Source organism: Chenopodium quinoa, unplaced genomic scaffold (assembly GCF_001683475.1).
Source record: "Chenopodium quinoa cultivar QQ74 unplaced genomic scaffold, ASM168347v1, whole genome shotgun sequence".
NCBI lineage: Eukaryota > Viridiplantae > Streptophyta > Magnoliopsida > Caryophyllales > Amaranthaceae > Chenopodium > Chenopodium quinoa.
The window spans coordinates 8,239,726-8,263,117 of NW_018742204.1; the positions used below are offsets into that span (position 1 = coordinate 8,239,726).

Sequence of the window (23,392 nt, forward strand, 5' to 3'; positions counted from 1 at the left end):
GTCAAATGGTGAGAAGGAAAAAAAATAAATAAATAAAATAAAATAAAATAAAATAAAAAAACTAGGAAGTTTTGATGAAAAAATAAAAAAGATAGACCCGATCTTATAAATAACTCCAAATAATTACATAAAACAGCTAGACATACAAAGCAGCAAATTAATATAAAACTTGCTAACATAGTTTTAGTTACAGCAAGATCATAAATGCGTCTAACATGATAAGGGGAAGGGGGTTATTGAAATGTTAAGGATTACAAAGATCTTTATAATATTCTTCACCACATCCGCTAATTTATTTTAAGTTGTGAATCTTAAAACCTTGCTACAAATATTCTATTAAATGTAAGCTAACGTACACCAGGGTTACGTCTAAGAGTATTATCAATAATTCCAAGTGATTCATACACTGCTTTCATCATATCCGGATAATAGGTGTCGTAATACAATCATTTGAACCTTGTTTTGAAAAGGTATCCCAATCTGCAAGAGTGCAAGGTAGATATTTTTCAGCAAATCATGGTCTAATTACATAATCAAATACTCATGTAATAGTGAAACATACCCTGCGCAAGCGAGAAAAATGTGAGAAAGTGTCTGACAAAAACTTGATTAAACAATCGACTTCGTCACTTGGATCCACTCTTTGTGGTGGTGCCCATGTAATGAAAGTACTTAGAATTTGATCATTTGACAACTTAGCCCTCCAGTTCTTTAAAACCTGTAGATGAGCCTAGTTTCTTCCAACAACATTCTTTGCGCATTCGACCAGCTCTCCAAGTTTGGTAATGCTATAAATTCTAGTTTGTTTTGTCCAAAATCTCGGCGAGTATAGAAATTTGGCAATTGAACTAGCCAATAGTTTTTAAAAAAAAAAAATCACAGGTTATTTTATGCGCATTAATTTCATAATTTTTTTTTATTTTTTTAAACGACATTAATTTCATAATATAACAAAATGAATCATTATAACATTTCACAAATCAGGCTATCATTTTCTTTTCCATAACATAAATTCATTATGTTTATTTAATATACGAAAACATTAAAAACACAGAACACATTAAATTTTTTTAAAGGGAAAAAAATAAGTAAATATCAAAAGCCAATACCAATGCTAATGTCAGTTACTAAATAAGTAAATAGTTTACAAGCTTCCGTAATTGAAAAAGACCCTATAATTTCTTAATCTGACTTCCCTTGTGGTCTCTAGGCTCACTAGTCACTATATAGCCTCATGGCCATCATCCTATATTTACTTTTTTTTGTCTTTTTTTTTTTAGCTTTTTTAAGGAAATCGTCCTACATTTACTTTGCTTTAAAAGATTATTACATTTCAAACATGGGATATTTGGGGTGAGAATGAGATTTTTAGTCCGGATGTTTTTTAATTAAGCAATGACGGGATACGATAACATGTATAAACATTCCCCTATTGAAGAGTAATGAGTCTAACGACTATTATCATTATTTATTTACTTTAAATAAAAATCAACTTACACTATGGTGGTCCTATTTTTAAAAATGATACTCCGTAATTCACTTGTTCGGTTATCCCATCAAAAGGAGTATATTAAATACGAATGATACAATACAATGAATTTTGAAAAACAATGAATTTTGAAAAATAATACTTTGTACGAAATATTAAAGTTTACCCCACAATAACATCTCCTGTTAAAGTGCGAGATATCAACTGAGTTTCATTATTGTTGATGAGTTGACAATCAATCCAAATTTGATCCAATAAGCTTTTCAAATCCATCCAAATCTTCTTTCCACCATCTACACACCCACAAATAAATTAGCATATTTGATAAATTAATTACAACACTTAATTAAATAGAAAAGTGAGGTTAATGAGTTACGTAAATACAATTACCTTGTATAATTGATTCTGCAACTGCTAACACGAGATAAGGTTGATCGTTGCTTATATAGATGCTATTCTTGTCCAAAAATAAATTAATTCCAGAGGAATAACCATGCATGACAATCAACCCCAAATCTCTACATATGTTATTGATAAAACATTAATAATAGGACCCTCGAAGCAGGCTGGTGGGTGTCTTGACCTTTGCGTGGTGTTAGGTTGCTTGGAGGTCCCGCTAGTTCCGATTCTGGTTTTAGTGGTGAGCTTGTAATGCAGAGGGTGACCAAGACCATTGCCCTTATGGATAAGGTCGCTATGCTCGATGATCCTCAGTATGAGCTGTTGTTACTTAGGGCATGTACCGGAGTTTCAAAACTCTACTTTGCATTGCGTACTTGTCCTCCTAGTACTTTTGAGGTGGCTCAGCGCACTTTTGATGCAGCTCTTCGATCTTCCATGGAGCGTATTGTTACTGCTTCGGGGCCTGGGTTTGGTGATTGGCAGTGACGACTTGCCACCTTACCATTTGCGTTTGGAGGGCTTGGTGTTTATTCTGCAGGTGATGTCGTCACTATGCTTTTCTTGCTTCTCGGTTACAGTCTGCTGGGTTGCAGACTCAACTTCTTCGGCATGCTGGCATTGTTGGTCTTGGACGAGCCTTTGAGGATGCGTTGAGTCTGTTTAATGGAACACTGGAGTCTGACATTTTGAGTAATCCTAGTGAGGTCGCTGCCCCTAAACCCATGAAGAAATTGGCAGATATATATTTCACAAAGGTTACCGCTTCTGCAGAATCTGCTTATTCTTTAACTCCTCGACAATCAACATTATGGAAATCACAGCAGGGTGATCGCACCTCTGCTTGGCTTCGGGCGGTTCCTATTTCAGGGTTGCACTAGGCGAAAATTGCTAATGGCCACCGGTTGAAAACCCCCCCATTGCCACCGGTTTTGAACCGGTGGTCATTTGGGGGGTGGCAATAAAGCATCAAATGGCCACCGGTTCAAAATCGGTGGCAATAGTCTTCATGGCCACCGATTAACTGGTGGTAATAATAATTATGGCCACCGGTTAACCGGTGGCAATAATAAATGGCGCGGTTTTTTTTTTGCTGCTGAAGGCTGACTATTGCCACCGGTTTGAACTGGTAAACCGGTGGCAATAAAAGGATCTAATTTTTTTTTTTTTTTTCCCTGCAATTATTCCTGCAACTGATCCTGCTATAATGTTCTGCCATATTATTGCTATAAATTCTGCCATAATATAATTATTATTAATAATCATAACAAGAATTAAAAATATATATTTAGACTACTTTTATAATTAAAAACCAAATGCAATACAACAAATTAAATAAAGTGTGACATATAAATAAATACAAACAATACTAATAACAAGTCAATATTGTAGTTTAAACGTTAATAATTAACAAAGTATAAATTCAAAATGATGCCACATTTACAAATTGAAGGTGATGAAAGATGCCAACATGTCTCGAACTTCATTAAGCTCCTTGCTTGTTAAAGGATCTCCCTTTTGCACCTTGAAAAACTTGGAATATATATAAATTATGTTAGAATAAATTAAATTAATATGTAAAAATTAAAATACTTAGGAAAATTAAAAACAGTCGCATTTTCATCCAAAATAGCCAAAATAAGGCCTATTTGACTTCTACTTGCCCATTTTCTACATTTTTAAACAAATGACTAAGTCCTTTCTCATAACATGTCAATTAAACTTAGTTATAGGTGGGTAAGCCTTGAAATCACATAAAAAGGGCATTTTACTAAGTTTAAGGTCGCATTTTCATCCAAAATAGCATAAAAAGGCCTATTTGACTTCTACTTGCCCATTTTCTACATTTTTAAACAAATGACCAAGTTCTTTCTCATAACATGTCAATTATACTTAGTTATAGGTGTCTAAGCCTTGAAATCACAGAAAAAGGGCATTTTACTAAGTTTAAGGTCGCATTTTCATCCAAAATAGCATAAAAAGGCCTATTTGACTTCTACTTGCCCATTTTCTACATTTTTAAACAAATGACCAAGTTCTTCCTCATAACATGTCAATTATACTTAGTTATAGGTGGCTAAGCCTTGAAATCACAGAAAAAGGGCATTTTACTAAGTTTAAGGTCGCATTTTCATCCAAAATAGCATAAAAAGGCCTATTTGACTTCTACTTGCCCATTTTCTACATTTTTAAACAAATGACCAAGTTCTTCCTCATAACATGTCAATTAAACTTAGTTATAGGTGGCTAAGCCTTGATATCACAGAAAAAGGGCATTTTACTAAGTTTAAGGTCGCATTTTCGTCCAAAATAGCATATAAAGGCCTATTTGACTTCTACTTGCCCATTTTCTACATTTTTAAACAAATGACCAAGTTCTTTCTCATAACATGTCAATTATACTTAGTTATAGGTGTCTAAGCCTTGAAATCACAGAAAAGGGCATTTTACTAAGTTTAAGGTCGTATTTTCGTCCAAAATAGCATATAAAGGCCTATTTGACTTCTACTTGCCCATTTTCTACATTTTTAAACAAATGACCAAGTTCTTCCTCATAACATGTCAACTATACTTAGTTATAGGTGGCTAAGCCTTGAAATCACAGAAAAAGGGCATTTTACTAAGTTTAAGGTCGCATTTTCATCCAAAATAGCATAAAAAGGCCTATTTGACTTCTACTTGCCCATTTTCTACATTTTTAAACAAATGACCAAGTTCTTCCTCATAACATGTCAATTATACTTAGTTATAGGTGGCTAAGCCTTGATATCACAGAAAAAGGGCATTTTACTAAGTTTAAGGTCGCATTTTCATCCAAAATAGCATAAAAAGGCCTATTTGACTTCTACTTGCCCATTTTCTACATTTTTAAACAAATGACCAAGTTCTTCCTCATAACATGTCAATTATACTTAGTTATAGGTGGCTAAGCCTTGAAATCACAGAAAAAGGGCATTTTACTAAGTTTAAGGTCGCATTTTCGTCCAAAATAGCATAAAAAGACCTATTTGACTTCTACTTGCCCATTTTTTACATTTTTAAACAAATGACCAAGTTCTTCCTCATAACATGTCAATTATACTTAGTTATAGGTGGATAAGCCTTGAAATCATAGAAAAGGGCATTTTACTAAGTTTAAGGTCGTACCTCATCAAGATGTATGGTGTTGGAACAATGAGTCGCTATGTCAAGCATGAATCTCATCACGTATAATCCACAATCAACTCCATTATCTTGTTTTGGGCACTAGCATAGGAACAAATCAAATGAATCAAACGTCACATAAAACCCACAATTTTTTTAGCAATGTTTATTAAGATAATCACAATATGATGTGGCATTACCATAGGTGATTTCCATGTAGGACCCCGTGGAGCACGACCATGTATCTTCTTCATAATGCTATAGGAAAGTAAATTCAAATTTGATTAGTTTGACTATTAAATGAGTTAGGTTAAGATAATCAACACTAGGTAGCTATATTTACTTTTGTAGTACAAACATCACGAGGTACTTCTTTGTTGATCGAGCTGAATCAAGGTGAAAGATTGTGTTATTAGCAGGACAAATCACCATGAGGAACCAATGAAACCTACATAAATTCACAATACACAAACAATATGTAGATATGTCAACTTTCCAATTTTAAGGAAAATCTGGCAGCACTTCCCCCTAGTTCTTCAAGTACAAGATGTAGATAATTACTTACCCACATATGTACCCATAGAACATGGAGAAGAAATGGACAGCCAAGATATTCCTTAAAATCGAAAAAAAGACATACATTCACCACCTAAGTGAGAGTAAACATTCAAGAACAGTCCCAACCGAGGACTATTCAAGACTTTCTCCTAATGAGAAAGCCTTGAACGGGTATCTAGGCATATGATGATGCAAACATTCAACATATTATTGTAATTATTTATTATTAAACAAGACACAACTTGTAATATCATGAACAAACTTTTATCAAATAGATAAATAGAAAGAAATATATATAGCTCCATAAAGTTTATAGTTCATACCAATATAGCAAGTATAATGGATGTAATGTCTCAAACTTCCCACTTGAATAGCTAATAAACTTGTGCTTCACTACATATGAATCTACAAAAATAAAAAATAAACAACAAAATAAAAGTTAGTAATTTTGTCATGAACTATAAAACAACCTAAAATTACACATTAAAACATACCAATTAATAATTACACATTAAAACATACTACCAAAATTCACCTAATTAAGTAACAAGGTTACTAATAATCTCTAATTTAATAAAAATTACCCATTAAAACTTATGAAAATTCAAATAAGTAACAAGGTTATTAGCTAATCTCTAATTTATTTAAATTTTCTTAATAAAACAACCTAAAATTCAGAAAAATTATAAGTCTAATTATAATTAATTGCATTTGGATTTCACCCAAATCCAGTCTTTGAATATTTCAGTTAAATTTTCATAATTTTAAATCCAACTTTAATACATGTCATTTCAAATCCACTGTTGCCTTCACCACCGTAGCGCACTGCCGATACGCCCGCTTGCAACTTCTTGACACTGTAAATCTTCACTATTGCCTTCACCTTCTAAAAATGGGTTTCAATACTAAGGCTTTTCAATAAAGTACTCCCTCTTATTTTAATTTCTGGTTTATATGATTTATTTAATTTCTTAGTTAGAGCATAATTTTTAGAGAGAGAAAAACAGAGGCATGCAAATTTGAAATTCCATGGCCTCAAAATACATAGTGACTTAATCATGGTTTCAAAATACATAGTGAATTCAAAAAGATTAATTTGAAATTTCTAAGTTTATCCAAACAAAGAATTTGGAATTCAATGTCTGTATTTGAAATACCAGATTTGAAATTCTGAATTTGAAATCAAATACTTGCATCCAAACACTACCTTAGGGTAAACTATATTCAAAACTTAAAATTTAATTTGCCTAAACATTGTTCAAAATGCAAAATAAATTAAAACTAACCCTAGGTGGGTGGAAAGGGAGAAGAGATGGTCGGTGGTGGAGGGACCGCAGTGTGGAGCGGCAGCGTGGCACAGTGGCGCGGCGGCGGGGGCGAGTAGGGCTGCTGTCTCGATGGAGCTGAGGTCACTGCTTCTTGCTGCTAGCTTCTGATAAGAGGAGGGCCGCGAAATTGGTGTGAACAGGTGGTGGAGGGGGTGCGCAAAGGTGGTGGAGGGTGGTGCGGTGGCGGTGGCTGTGGCTTTGTGGTGGTAGGGTTCGTTGGAGAGTGAACTTAGAGAGCTCAGTGAATTTGTGAATGAAACAGGAAAAAGAAAGAGGAAAGAGAAGGAAGAAAAGAGGGAGGAAGGCGCGATTTTTTTTTTTTTTTTTAATATAATTGGTTATTGCCACCGGTTCAAAACCGGTGGCCTTTATTATTATTGCCATGGGTTTTGTTTGAACCGGTGGCAATGTGGTTTTGCCTCATCCCGCCCATTTATTAAGCCATCGGTTTTCAAAAACCGGTGGCCATTGAGCGGTGCCTTTTTCAATTTTTCTACTAGTGTTGGGTCAGACGATGAACGCCAAAACTTATCGCTGTGTGTTTTCCTATCAGTTAGGTGTTCCATTGTTCTCTATCTCGACGTTGTGCTCTGCTTGTTCGAGGGTTTTTGCTGGAGATATTTTCGGTGATCACGCAGTGTCTTGTGCTGGTATTGTGGGTATTAAACATCGGCATAATGTTGTTCGGGATACCCTTGTTGATGTTTGCTATCGTTCGGGGATTTCAGCGAGAAAAGAGGTTGACATTGGGTTGGCCGAAGGGAACGACGAGGCCCTCAGACCCGCGGATGTGTTACTTTATTCATGGGATCGTGGTCGTGGTGTCTGTGTTGATTTGACAGGGTCTTCTCCTTTGACACAGTCAGGGCTATCTGACTTCATTCCTGGGCGGGTTGTGGCTGATGCAGCTCGTCGGAAGCGGGTTAAGTATGAAGCTCGATGTCAGGCGATTGGATATGGTTTCATTCCCTTCTCCTTTTCTTCGCTTGGGGAATAAGAGAAAGAGGTTGTTGCGTTAATGAAGTGGATTCAGAGGTTCTCGACGACGCAAGACATTGGGGCTCGTGCTGCAACTCATATCTTCACTAGGGTAGTGATTAGGGGATTTTTATCCACCAAGCACCGTTTGACAAGTGGACCAACCAGGTTCCGCCACGCGTCCTCCACGGACCACTTAAGACACGCCACGTGTCCACCCATGCCAAATGGGACAACCGGCCATCAAGGCCCATTTCAGTCTAGAAGCCCGTTCGGCCCTAGGTTTACCTTAAACCTAGAGAGTTGCACGCTTCCCAAGGCTATAAATACTCGATTAATCCTCATTAATCAGGGACCGAATACATTACGGAACACACTAATAACCGGCTGATCTCGCTAGCAAAGCAGATTACCTACATTAAATACTCTCACCTAGAGAGACCTTATTACTTTAATTTCTGTATTAATTACTCCTTAATCAGGTACTAACTTGACCGTTGGAGGCGGAGCTCTCAGGAGTCTCCGTTATTTTGCAGGTACAGGCGTCCGGTTCCAGTCTCGGAATTGTAACTCTCCCGCAGGACATCAGAAAACCCCGAAACATTTGGCGCCGTCTGTGGGGAGAGTACTTCAGAGATGGCATCCAAGTCTGTACCGACCCCAGAAGAGAGGCGTCCCCTAGACGACCCTCAAGTTCAGTCGGACCATGATACCGAAAGTGAATTTGAAGTTGAAACTCATACAGCTCCAGACGGGACCCTAAGGGCCCGCCGTACCCGTCATACTGAAATAAGGGAACGGGAGTATCTTCAAACAGGAAGCGAGCCAGCAGGCGCACCGCTTGCTTGGCAACAGCCGACTGATGGGTCTGCTCCGATCACAAGGAACGAACTCATGACCTTCATGAGGGGATTCAAGGGAGAGATCCAAGAGTTGATCAACAAAAAACCGCCTGCTTCAGTCAAAGAGCAGGCGGCCAAAAAACCTTCCACTTCACTGAAGAGGAAGCCAGTTCAAGGGCGAGAGGCGACTCCCCATCCTAAATCTAAGAAGCGGGAGCCGTCTGCTCTTGATTTCACAAAACTCCGTTATCCTACGGGAAATAGGAAACCGGTTCGTCATATTCAGGCGGACGGGTCAAGGCAAACGTTCACAGATGCTCGGCACCTGCTAGAGCAGAAGAAGAGTGACCGATTATCAGAGTCGGCTTCTACTTCAAATTTTCAGGACAGTTTGCGAAATGCCTCGATGAGGCCAACTCAGTCGTACCATGAGAGTCAGTCAGGCGGCACCTCCCGTCAGTCTGGCTTTCATAGTGCGCAGGCGGTACCAAATTTGCCATTTGTGCCGCAACAACAATATTTTATGCAGCCACCTCCATTTGGTGGACCTGCAGCAAAAAACGTCCAACCTATGGACTGGCAGCTACGGCTGCTTAGACTTGGTGAACAGCCGTCGGCCTTCTCCAAGGAAATTACTGAAGCCGCTCAGCCGGCCAAAGTAAAAAATGTTTTAGTAGGCGCCTATGATGGCACTACTAACCCGGAAGACCATCTGATGGCATTCACCAACCTGATGTACCTTCAAGGGTTGGATGATCCCACTTGGTGCAAGTGTTTCCCAGCAACTCTCAAGGGAATTGCACAGCAATGGTTCGGCAACCTGCCGACTGGTTGTGTAAACAGTTTCAGGACGCTTGCTTACTTATTTGCCTCCAACTTTGCAATGAACATCCCTGCGAAGAAAACGACCCTTGATTTGGGAACAATTCAGCAGGGTGAAAAGGAGGGGCTTCGTTCCTACATCAGGCGGTTCAACCTGATGAGAATACAGATTCAAGGGTTACCGGATGAGGTAGCTTATACTGACTTTTTTAGAGGTCTCAAAGACGGGTCTACCTTCAAATTTGATTTAGTTCGAAAAAGGGTGGCGACTCTTCAAGAGGCCTTGATTGAAGCAGAAGCCTATATACAGGCGACTGATCTGTGTACAATGAAACAGTCGGACGGGAAGAGGTTCGACAATAGAGAAGGACGACAGAAACAGTCGTCCAACAAAGATGAAAAAAGAAAAGGGGTCTGGGCGGCTGATTCCTCTAAACAGCCGGCCAAGAAGAAAAAGGAATTCAAACCATACTCCCCAAAGTATGTGTTTAACAAGGATAACCAGTTTATCCTAAAAGAAATAAAGGGACGGCTCTCAATTGAGAAACCGCTCCCCATGAAGGGTTCTGCGAGCAACCGGAACCAAGACAAAATCTGTGCTTATCATGATGACATTGGTCATCACACCAACGACTGCATTAGTCTCATGCGGTACCTAGACCGCTTGGCTGATCAAGGTGATCTTGACACTTATGTCAAGAAATCTACGGGGAATACTTCCTCAAAAAAGCAGTCGGCCAAAAAGAATCAACAGGCCGACAGTTCCGATACAGATGATGCAGTCGTCTACACCATTGCAGGCGGCTTCTCAGGAGGCGGCCCCACTATTAGGGGCAACAAAGATAATATAAGGCGGTTAGATGTAAATTCCGTTCACCAAGAACGACCGTCCAAATATACATTTCCTGAGATTGTCATCACTGAAGAGGATCTAGGAGGAATAAGGGGGCCGCATGACGACCCTCTCGTTATTGAATGTAAAGTGGCCAACCAGAGAGTTGGTCGAATCCTCATAGATACTGGGAGCTCTTCAGATCTCATCAGCAGCAAATGTCTGTCAAAACTGAAATATCAGACGGACTGCATACATCCGGCCTCCCACCCTTTAATAGGGTTTGGAGGAGGAGTCGTCCACCCACTGGGACGAGTTGATCTACCCGTCCGCCTGGGCGAAAAAGGGGAAGGACGACACATGGTAGTCCGATTCCTAGTTGTAGAGGAACTCTCTGCCTACAACATGATTCTGGGTCGCCCAACCCTGAATAGTGCCAAGGCTGTTATAATCCCGTCACTTATGCTGCTTAAGTTTGAAAGGGACAATGGAACAGTCGGCTCCCTAAGGGGAGATCAGAGGATGGCCCGAGAGTGCTATCTCTCGGATGTCAAACCCACTGCTAAGGCCACTGGCTCAAGTGGAGAAAAAACAGACCTTGACAATGTCAAGGAAAGTGCGCCTGTTCAAGAAACAAGCGACAGAAAAAGAAAGGCGTCCCAGACAGAGTCCGCCAGAAAGGCAAGAAAATAGCAATCACTGGCAGAGGACCGGCCGGATGAGTTCCGCCCTCAGCCGGCTGGTGAGCATACGGACCTGATATTAGACGACTCCCGCCCTGACCGAACAGTCAAAGTTGGGACGACTGCTCTGAGAAACCTTGGTGATGACTTTCACAACCTGTTGAAAGAATACAAGGACATCTTTGCATTTGAAGTCCATGAAATGCCAGGCATTAGTCCTGATCTGGCAGTACACAAACTCGCTGTGGATCCGAAAAAGAAGCCGGTACGGCAAAAGAAGCGGAACCATGGTGAAGAAAGAGGTCAGGCGGCCGCCGCCGAAGTCAAAAAATTACTTGATGCAGGGTTCATTCGGCAATGTTACTTCCCAGATTGGGTTGCAAATGTGGTACTTGTTAAAAAGCCGAATGGCACCTGGCGAATGTGTGTAGACTACACAGACTTGAACAAGGCGTGCCCCAAAGACAGTTACCCTCTGCCAAAAATTGATAACCTGGTCGACTCAACAGCCGGCCATGCCTTGATGAGTTTTATGGACGCCTATTCTGGTTTTCATCAAATTCCTTTGTGGAAGAAAGATCAGGAGAAGACGGCCTTCGTCACTGATCAGGGATTATACTGCTATACGGTCATGCCGTTTGGTCTTAAGAATGCCCCGGCTACATTCCAACGAATGATAAACACAGTGTTCTTTGATCAGATTGGGAGAAACGTCGAGGCATACATTGATGATATGATTGTTAAGACTAAACTTCAGAAAGATCATCTGACGGACCTCCGAGAAACTTTCGCCACACTCAGGCGGCACCATGTCATGCTCAATCCCAAGAAATGTGTATTTGGAGTTGAGTCTGGGAAATTTCTCGGATTCCTTATCAACCAGAGAGGAATAGAGGCGAACCCTGAGAAGGTACAGGCGGTCATTGACATGCAGTCGCCTCGTACCGTCCGAGAGGTTCAGAAGTTAACAGGTTGTCTGGCGGCCTTGGGAAGATTTCTAAGCCGATCAGGCGACAAATGCCTATACTTTTTCCAGGCAATTAAGAAAAAGGCAAGGTTTGAATGGGGGCCGGATGCTGAGGCCGCCTTCCAGAAATTAAAGGTTCACTTGCATTCCTTGCCAAGGCTGGTCAGCCCTTTGCCCAAGGAAAATCTCTACGTGTACCTGGCCGTCTCTGATCATGCGTTAAGCGCGGTGCTCCTTGCTGAAAGGGACGGCTGTCAACTTCCGGTCTACTTTGTCAGCCACGTACTGAAAAATGCCGAGTTGAGGTATCCCCTAGTGGAGAAATTTGGTCTTGCACTCTTCATGGCTGTTAAAAAATTGAAGCCCTACTTTCTGGCACATGCAGTCGTCGTGTATACCGACCAACCGATCAAGCGGCCCCTTACCACCATGGAGTCCTCCGGACGAATGATCAAATGGGCCATAGAAATGCAGAGTCTCGAAGTTACTTTCGAGCCTAGAAAAGCAGTGAAGGGGCAAGCCTTTGCTGACTTTATTGTAGAGATGACTCGTCCTCCTGACTCTCAAGTTCCAGACCAAGTCTGGAAGGTATATGTGGACGGAAGCTCTACTTCAAACGGTTGTGGAGCAGGCGTCGTATGTCAATCTCCAGAGGGCGACAGGTTCGAGTATGCTCTACGCTTCAGTTTCCAGGCTTCAAACAATGAGGCAGAATATGAAGCTTTACTAGCCGGGATCCGCATGTGTAAGGCGGCCGGGGCAAGGAAAATAGACGCCTGTTCTGATTCACAACTGATAGTGAGTCAGTACAATGGCGAATACGAAGCAACACATCCGGCCATGATCAAATATTTACAGGCGGTCCGACAAGCAGTCGGCTCCCTTGAGGATTTCCATCTGATCCAAGTACCGAGATCAGAAAACAACCAGGCAGATGCACTCTCGAAATTAGCATCATCCGCCTCCTCCGATACTCCTCGAACTGTGTTTTGGGAAGTAATGGAGAAGAGAAGCATCGAGGAAAATCCTATTGGAATTCTAGACAGAAGCTCAACCTGGATGGATTCAATCAGGGCATATCTGACAAACGGTACACTGCCGGATGATCCTCAACAGGCGGCATCACTGAAAAAACGAGCCTCCTGTTTTGAAATGATACAGGGGGAACTGCACAAGAGGGGCACCTTCAACCCTTCTTAAAGTGTGTTACTCCTGAAAAGGGACGAGAGATACTAGATGATCTTCACTCTGGTTTCTGTGCTTCCCATATAGGTGGTAGGATGCTTGCTCAAAGGGCAAGGCGGCAGGGCTACTTTTGGCCTACTTTGGAAGCAGATGCAATGGAGATGGTGAAAAAATGTGACAAGTGCCAAAGGTTTGGCAAATTAATTCACCGTCCGGCTACTGACCTCACTACCATTCACAGCCCACTACCGTTTGCTAAGTGGGGCATGGACATTCTGGGTCCATATACGCCTGCTACAGGCGGCAGAAGGTATATACTTGTTGCCGTTGACTACTTCACTAAATGGGTAGAGGCGGAGGCTGTAAAGGGAATCAAGACGAAAGATGTAATTTCATTCATTTGGAAAAACGTCATCACTCGGTTCGGGGTTCCCATGTCTATGGTTTTTGATAATGGTCCCCAATTTGAGACGCCTGTTCTCAAAAGCTGGTTGGGAGACCAAGGAATTGGACATTACTTTGCATCTGTCGGCCGTCCACAAGCAAACGGCCAGGTAGAAGCCTTTAATAAAATCATCTCAGACGGTCTCAAGAAAAAAATTGAACGAGCAGGCGGCCTATGGGCAGATGAACTACCACATGTTCTTTGGGCCATTAGGACGACTGAAAAAGGGGCGACTGGAGAAACTCCATTCCTCCTAACTTATGGTGCAGAAGCTGTTCTTCCAATAGAACACTACGAGCCGACTCTTCGAGTAATGCTATATGACGAAGAGGCAAACTGGGAAGCTATGCGCCTGGCATTAGATTCACTTCCTGAAAAGAGGGGCAATGCTGTTTTGCGCCATGAAATCTACCGCCTGAGAATGACTAGATCATACAACAAGAAAGTGCACAGGCGTCCACTCAAAGTAGGGGACTTTGTACTTAGAAAAATGGAAGCAGTTGGTAGGGCTAACGAGTCTGGCAAACTAACTCCCAACTGGGAAGGACCCTACCGAATCTATGCGGAAGTCAGGGACGGTACCTACCGTCTGGAAACACCAGACGGACAACCGTTGCCTCGAACTTGGAATGTAGATAACCTTAAGAAATATTTCTTTTGAATGATGTAAAGTAAAGAGCTACTTAATAAAGTTGGCACTAACTATTCAATTTTGTATTACGAGGGGCATGCCGTCTGTACCTTTACAGTCGGCTACTCTCCATTGAGTTTTTTCACTCTATCTTCAGAGGGGCATGCCGTCTGTACCTTTACAGTCGGCTACTCTCCATTGAGTTTTTTCACTCTATCTTCAGAGGGGCATGCCGTCTGTACCTTTACAGTCGGCTACTCTCCATTGAGTTTTTTCACTCTATCTTCAGAGGGGCATGCCGTCTGTACCTTTACAGTCGGCTACTCTCCATTGAGTATTTTACTCACAATACTTAGCTAAAAAGATTAGGGCCTGGCCGACCCTGTGCCTAACAGGCGGCTACCCTTCTTTGACTTAGCACCTACGTTCACCAAGAACTTACCAAGGCCACCGGCCGAATGATCAGACCAGGCGCCTAGTCAACTGATCTAACTTTTAAAAACTAATCCGACCTGTCCCAACATTATAGCAGGCGTCCGGCGGCATCCATTCGGATGAAATTCGTCGCAGAGAGCAGCTCCCTTTTGGGTGGAACATTGTTCTATAAACTAATTACACGGCACCTATACGACTGTCCCAAAGGGCAACCACGTAGCCGTTTTTGAGACAAGGATAACTCTATCACTAACCAAACCAGTGGTAGCAGTTGACATCTGAGTCAGATGACCGCCTGTATTACTTGGGATAAATGCAGGGGGTACCTATTGAGTTAATAGCCAACAAACATTGGCGAATAAAGGGGTCTAGCCGGCCTACGCCGCCTGGTACCTCTACTTCTCAAACAAAAGTGACGGCGACTGAGTAACTCCAAAGTTAACTCATAGTCACTCCTTCAAATTTGGTATGGAACCTAAAAAGTTTGAGTCGTCCGCCTGTTTTATACAAACAAGGGCACTCGAACCCCTATTCCTACTGGATAACCTATTGAGTAAATAGCCAACAAACATTGGTAAATCAAGGGGTCTAGCCGGCCTACGCCGCCTGATACCTTTACTACTCAATCAAGATTGTGACGAAGACTAAGTAACTCCTATGTTAACTTAATAGTCACTCAAACTTAGTACTGAGCCTAAAAGGTACGAGTCGTCCACTTGTTTTTAATAAACAAAGGCTCTCAACCAATACTCTTGCTAGGTTAACAAATAACAAATTAGAGGCCAACATTGGCAATAAAGGGAAACAACCGGTACCCGCCGCTTGTTTTCCTACTTAAATTCCTTGGCTACTTGGTAATTCTATTTACTTGGTCAAATTGAATAAAGAGTTCGAATACCGATTGATTAAATGGCCGACTGATCATCTATCCTGGAAACAGACAACCAGTCGTCCAGGGGCATAGGCGGCATACTTACTATTTGTACCTGTCTTAACGTTCGGCCATACACAACAGTCTGTCTAGTGAGCAAATTTCAAATACTTAGACAGATTTGAACAAAAACAAAAAATTTGATTAAAATGAGCCGGCCATAAAGACCAGCAGAATATTCAAAACCCCGGCCCCCTGGCCGGGTAATTACAAAGCAAACGGCACGCAGGCCGTGAAAAGAAAAAATATACTTAAAAGCTTAAGAAGGGGGCAGTTCAGTATCAGCAGCAGCCGCCTGGTCAGCACTCTTCTTGCTGGACTCGGCCTTAGCTGCTTCATCTTTTGATGCCTTACCCCCAAGTGGCACAAGCGCCACAACAGCCTCTTCCTCCTCCAACGCAACGTCCATCGCCTCTTCTTCAGCAGCCGCCAGGATCTGTTGATTATATATTTCCGAACACTGGCGGTACGTTCTTTCCCATGAGGCAAAGTCGGCACTGGGGAACAGTCGTTCCCAGGTCATGCGTTGGATTTGGGCGGAGTCTTCCACCATCTCCCGGACGAGCTCTTGTTTCTCTTGCTCGGCCTTGTCCGAGAGCTCTTGGGTAAGACTCTTCTCCTGGTTCACCAGGCGTTCTTTTACGTTAGCCAAAGATTTCTCCATGGCTTCGTAAGAGTGCATTTTCTGACGAAGGGGCTTCAGCTCGGCTTTAAGTTTGGTGACGGTCCCCTCCAGCTCGTCAACCTTCTTTTGGGCCGCCTCTAGCTGAGCCCGAACAGCGGCGGTCGCCTGCGCCTGATAATAAAGAAGATCAATGGTCAGTACTTCATTTTGGGCAATTTGAAACATTGCTTTATCACAGCTGGAGGCGGCCATAGCCTTTGCGGCCTTTACCTCTTTGTTTTTCCGATCAATCGGCTTGCGAAGGCTGTTGACTCGGAGCAGGGCCTAAGTACAAAGAAAAACAGGCGTCAGTTTCCAATCATAAGGGTTAACAGGCGTCCTGGAACTTCAAAAGGGTATACCTCAGCTAGGATCCCCGAAATTCCATCGAGGTCAAGGGTGCCGGCACCCTTGACCGCCTCCCTGTCAGAGGGAGGAACTACTTTAACCATTGACTTGGCTACCTCAACCAAGTCAAGTCCCTGGGGGCCGGCTGCATTAAGCAGAAGGAAAAACAAGTTAGACCTAATCAAGAAGGAAGCAAGAGTGAGTTTTTACAAGCAAGGGTCCATACATCTAGGCGGCCCCGCTTGGGTTTTTGAAGAAGTGGCCGGCTGCTTCTCAGCCGCCACTGTTTTCCTGGAAGACCCAGGAGAGCTTGCAACAGTCGTCCTCCGGGCCTTGGGGTCCGGCTGTTGCGAGGAAGAAGCCCTTGGAGTGCCAGACTGAAAACAAAAAGAGTTAGTATATGCATAATACAACTTAAAGGGGAAGAGTTTTCAAAGCTTACCAAGGGTGCCTCCTTGCTGGGGGAGTCGGCGTACGACTGCTTCATTAGCGAAACCCGCAGCATGGCCGCCGCAGTCTTAGATGCTGTTATTTTACTCATGGCGTCGGCTGAAAGAAATAAACAGCAAAGTTAGTAAAAATCCCAAGTAAACAAGGCGTGAAAAAACAGAGTATTCGTCAGGCCGGCTACCTCTAGAGCACCGACTGCCGAGGCCACAGGCGGCCAAGAAGTACTCATCATAGAGCCACTTGAAGCTCGGGACGCAGTGTAGGGGTACTTGCTCTCGTACCCCTGAAGTAGAGTTCACCCTAGTCTCTACTTTGAAGAGTCCTTTGTCTAGGATCTCTCTTTTAGCCTTTGGGGGAACAGGCGGCATGCTGCGGCCGCCTGCAAGAAGAGGCGGATCTCTGTTCCACTTGTTAAAACGTTTGTTCAGCTCCGTGTCTGAACTCTCGATAATAAGGAAGGTGTTCCGCCAATCCTTCCATTTGTTTGCCTTACCTCTCGTCATGAGGTAACCCCTGTGGCTTGTTAGTTGATACCAGCCGGTACCTCCCGACTTAGGGGTCCGGCTGAGATAGTTCATGTGGGCGAAAGCCTCAAAACTTGGCTCCACCCCGTTCAGTTCGCACCCGGCCACATAGCCGAGTACGTTTACCCAAGAGTTGGGGGCTAACTGCCATAACCCCAGATCATACCCATCTAAAATCCGCTGAACAGCCGGATGTAATGGGAAGCGCAGACCAGCTTTGATGGCCGCCACATAGCAGCCAAAACAGCCGTCACCATAGCTGGTACCAGCCGGCCAGACGACAGTATCTTCTGGATCCGGCACAAACAGTAAATACTCCGGGCCCATTTTGTGGTTAGCAATAAAGCTAGCCACGTTGTCTCGCATGGTTGCGATCCGGCCCCGGGGCACCCTGCAGTAGTAGGGGGTGTTTTCCTCTCTGTAAGAGGCGGACGGCTCTGCCCAATTATCCCCCTTCTCCACTGCATGGGAACTTCTCGCCTCTTGTAGGCGGTTATGTTTTTCTTCTGAGTCAGAAGAACTATGGTCAGAAGAGCTGGAATCGGACTCGTCCCCTGACGAGTCCGAAGAGGACGACTCCTCCCCTCTCCTAGAGGGGCCCGCCTCCTCTCCCTTAGAAGGAGCAGAAGGTAAATTGGACATGTCCACGGTTAGATGAGAAGGGAACACCTTGGTCCCTCTCTCAGAACTGTCAGCTTGACAGTCGCCTCGTTCCACATCTGGCGCCTGGTCAGATGTTTCGCTAAGGAGTACCCTTTGGGAGGAGCCGTCTGAGTTTGATATTCTAGCAGTCTTTTTTGTTCTGGCCATCACGTTCTGCATAGACACAGATTCAGTCGGACTTTGTATAAAGGGCAAAGATGGGTCCAGAAAAGGGCAGGCGGCACTCCTAGTCCTAGATTCAGCCGTCCCCGGTGACCGGCTGATCACTAACTTAGGGCGTGTCGTGTGCTTCCATGGTGCCATTTCAAAAAATAAAAAGAAAATTAAGAGTAAGAGAATTGAGTTACCTGAACGGATGACAGTTGATGAAGTCCTGAAAGTTCGGGTCAGTCGGCTTGACAGAACAGGCGGTAGGCAGAAAAAGTCCGAAAATGTCAGAGCAAGTTCAGGGGTCCGAATGTTCTCGCAAAAATTCTCAAATGTGAAAATGACCGAAGTCAGCACTTCCTTTTATAGGCAAAATGAGAAGGCGAAGGGTCGCTTCCGAATTCAAATTTGGGCGGGAGAATCTCCCTGCCGTCTGCAAGGTGACACCTGTAACGGGCCGTCGCCTGTCACCGTGCGACGCCTGTCACAGGCGACACGTGACCAGTCGCGTGCCACCTGTGAGGGGCAAATGATTAGGGGATTTTTATCCACCAAGCACCGTTTGACAAGTGGACCAACCAGGTTCCGCCACGCGTCCTCCACGGACCACTTAAGACACGCCACGTGTCCACCCATGCCAAATGGGACAACCGGCCATCAAGGCCCATTTCAGTCTAGAAGCCCGTTCGGCCCTAGGTTTACCTTAAACCTAGAGAGTTGCACGCTTCCCAAGGCTATAAATACTCGATTAATCCTCATTAATCAGGGACCGAATACATTACGGAACACACTAATAACCGGCTGATCTCGCTAGCAAAGCAGATTACCTACATTAAATACTCTCACCTAGAGAGACCTTATTACTTTAATTTCTGTATTAATTACTCCTTAATCAGGTACTAACTTGACCGTTGGAGGCGGAGCTCTCAGGAGTCTCCGTTATTTTGCAGGTACAGGCGTCCGGTTCCAGTCTCGGAATTGTAACTCTCCCGCAGGACATCAGAAAACCCCGAAACAGGTAGGATTTGCAATAGCTAGAGGAGTGGGGGCCCAGATTGTATCTCGGCTTCCCACTAATTTATTGTAGGTTGTATGACTTTTGTTTTTGAGATAATAATAATAATAATAATAATAATAATAATAATAATAATAATAATAATAAATAAAAAGAAGGAAACCATTTGAAAAAGTGAGTTTACAAAAAATAATACTTACTGGATAATTAATTTTAACATATCGGTCATTTGAATTGGGATTCCATTATTATCAAGATACACCAAGCTAGAGTAATTATTAATTATCCAACTGGCTAAGGTCGTTCCAGAAATACGATGAGCTAAAACATATCTTGTCCCAGATACAGCCGGTGGAAAACAATCCGCAAATCCAGATTGAGCATTTTTGTGAATTTTCTCAAATATCTAGTTGGCCCTAACTGCTCGTGTTCAACCATGTGAAATCCCGGATATGAAGTATTGTTGTCCATAACTACATTTCCGGAATATTCAGCAGTAAACGTCATTTTCCCCTATTAAAAAAATAAAAATAAAATTGTAGGATAATTATTGTAAGAATAAAACTATTTATATATGCACGTAAAACAGATATAATTCATAGTATTTTTACTTAAACAAAATCAAATAAAAAAAAAATTACCTTAGATTTACTCATGGCTTAATGAGTCAATTCTATAACTTATCTCTTTTTATTCTAGCTTTACGCCTTTACGAGATAAAAGTAATGATTTTTTTTTTTGGTGAAAAAGAGGCAGCAACTCAAAAGAAGAAACAAAACACACAGAAAAAAGAAAAGCAGACGAACAAAAGAAAAAGATGATGAGATCAGATATGAGAAGAGTATATGAACGGAAAGAATGGAAAAGAGTAGTATGATATATATAGAAAAGAATGGAAAGAAAAAAAAAAATTGTAGGACAAACGTAGGGAGTATGAAGCATTGTCTCAAGCCTTTGAATTGTCTTGGCAGATGATGCATAAGAGTATATGACGTACTCACGTACTACTGCAAATCTGATGCAAACTTAATTAAAAACTTTCTAGAGCTTTCAAATTTTCAACATCATTTAATCCAGTGGTCTATCATTGTTCCTTTATCATATATCCAAAGGACATAGAGTTGCAACCATTGTCTTTTTATTACTTCTGCGACAAAATAATATCTCTGTCTTACTTTTGACTAGTATCCTTACTTCACTAGGTTTATATTAATGTTTCTACATAGGATGACTTTTGAAAGCTATAATAAAGTTGTGGTCTTTCTATTAGATTAAGGGCTTGTTCACATTTACTTAATTTCAGATCAGTTTAGTTTAGCTCTGATCAGTTCAGTTCTGTTCAGTTCAGTTCCAATCAGTTCCATTCAGTTTAGCTCCTAATTTCCCTCTCATAAAATATTCAATTCAGTTCAGTTCAGTTCAGTTTAGTTCAGTTCAGCTCCAATCAATTCAATTCAATTTAGCTCAGTTCAGTAAATGTGAACTGACTCTAAATCACAACCGTTTATTTTACACATAAAACAAAAATCTCAAGTCTACAATAAACACAAATTTGACAATGTAAATTTCTACTAATCTAATATATTTTAGGGGAGTTTTCTCCCGAATTTTTAGAGAGCCATGTAGGAATCAATTTTTTTCAGCGCGCCATGTAGGATAATAAATTTTAGTGGTAGCCAATTAAATACGAGCTTATATATTAATTTATTTTAGAATTAAATAATTCAAATGTCACACAAGCAAAATTGGCAAATGATATTTTTTAAGTTTAAATTAATTAAATATAAAGTATTATATTTTGATATTAAGAATTTTATCTAAATATGTAACAAATTTTAGCACATAAATACAAAAAAAAAAATATTTTAAAAAATTAAAACCAATCGTGCATCGCACGGGCTTCATCTAGTAACTATATACTAATTAAAAGCAAAACAGAATATGTTCTATATGCGTTGAACAAAACTTTAAAATAAAAATCATACCTTTCATAGATATTTTTTTATAAAATTCAAATAATGTATTAATCGATATTATATTATTATGACATTCTAATTCATTTCGATATAGAATATATCATCATTCAACTTTGTATTTTTTCTTTGAAAGTGTTTTTTTTTCTCCAGCTAGGTTCAAGTTATTTTGTTTCAATTGAAAACATAGTTTTGTTTTGTTTTGTTTTTGTTTTGTTTTGTTTTTTTTTTCGTTTTGTTTTTTTTTTTGTTTTTGTAAAATTTGTTTATTTTCTGTTGTAAATTATTGTTATTTAACATTGTAAGTAATAATTAGGTTAATTAAACCATGTGTTGCATGAGACTTTAACTAGTTCAAAAATAAATGTATACATGTTATGGATCATAAGTCATAACATGCTACTTTGTATTACATAGAAGTTACAGATTAAATCGTCTTCAACTTTGTTGTATGAAACATTGTTGTTTTAACTTTTAAGGTGAAACTAATAATTGGGCCTAAAAAGTAATAGCATGTTAATTGATTTCATTTAAATTATTTTAACTTGTATGAATATAAGGTCAGACAATTTAAGTTACCAAGTAAAACAAAGTCAACTACTACAAGTATAATTTTATTTCGTCTATTATTTCGTACTTATCTATTCTAATCTATTAAAAGACGAATCTAACAAGGTCCACGTGTCACACGTGTCACATAAGCTCTCTTTACTACGCCACGTCATCCATGCAACTACTCATAATGCCATGTGGCTCTCCCTTTCATTTGTCTTCATTATATGTCATTCACTTATGATTATTAAAAAAAAAATCACCATAAGATTTGACCTCACAACCTCTAATTCTACAATTAAGTGTCTAAACACCAGGCTATGTGATTTTTTATGTAATTTTTTGAATACAAAATATTAATATGTAACAATTGACAGTATGAATAACAAATTTAATTACAAAGAATATTGAATCAAAAATAACATATATTAATAATCAGTTCCATGCAAAAATTCGGGGCAACGCCCGGGCCCATAAACTAGTTATCAATTAAATTAAAAGACCAAGTAAAGGTTTAAAATTCTAAGTTTCTACAATTTAATTTGTCAACAATTCATGTATTCAACAATATATCAAAACCAATTAAACAAATTAGTAATTAATCTAATTATCACTAATTTGTTATAAAATTAAACAGACAAATACAGATTTAAGAATTAAGAGGAGTAGAGGAACAAGAGGACTCACAAGCTCACGAAGAACGCGGAAAAAAAAATGATGGTAAGTAGAATCGAACGTAGGACCGGAGCCTTTTTAGGCTAACAATCTCTCCCTTACCAATGTACCACACTTACACATTTGATTGTTTACCTCTTAAAAATTTCTTTGAACCCTTAATTTTTATTTTTTTTTAAAAAAAAAATTAAAATTTGTAATTTTTTTTCAAAAAATCTGTGGATTTAATGAACACCCTTAAACCCCCTAGATCCACACCTATTTACAACATGTGATAAAAAGCAATTTTATTTTATTATTTGTGGTAAAATAAAGATTTTAGAAGTATTAATGGTAAAAAAATAATTTCTTATGGTTTTTTGTGGTAAAAGTACAAAAAAAAAAAAAAAAAAAAAAAACCTACGTACATTTACTTCAAAAGTGCTATTTTGCCTATTTATAACATGTTATGTAGTACCAGTAGCATTGATTCAAACCTACTCCTTATTAGGGATACTTGTCATCTTGTCATTTGGTTTGTAGGGGATCCCAAATTAATAAAATGGCAGTGGTTGCATTGCAACACCATGTCCTCTGGATAATATGATAAAGGAACAATGATAGACGATCACTGGATAATATGATGTTAAAAATGTGAAGCTCTAGAAAGTTTTGCAATTAAGTTTGCATCAATTCTGCAGTAGTACGTATGTCGTATGCTCATATCAGTCAT

The 23,392-nt window shown here is 40.6% G+C and overlaps 1 long non-coding RNA gene across 1 annotated transcript; it reads right to left on the bottom strand.

Annotated features, from left to right (window-relative positions):
- Positions 1 to 3,015: 3,015 nt before the first annotated feature.
- Positions 3,016 to 20,530, bottom strand: LOC110710579. Its single transcript, XR_002509186.1, has 6 exons — positions 20,122 to 20,530; positions 5,914 to 5,995; positions 5,376 to 5,418; positions 5,233 to 5,290; positions 5,036 to 5,134; positions 3,016 to 3,421 (listed from the first exon to the last, which is right to left on the bottom strand). It is a non-coding gene; the product is annotated as an uncharacterized LOC110710579 (long non-coding RNA).
- Between the last annotated feature and the right edge of the window lie 2,862 nt (positions 20,531 to 23,392).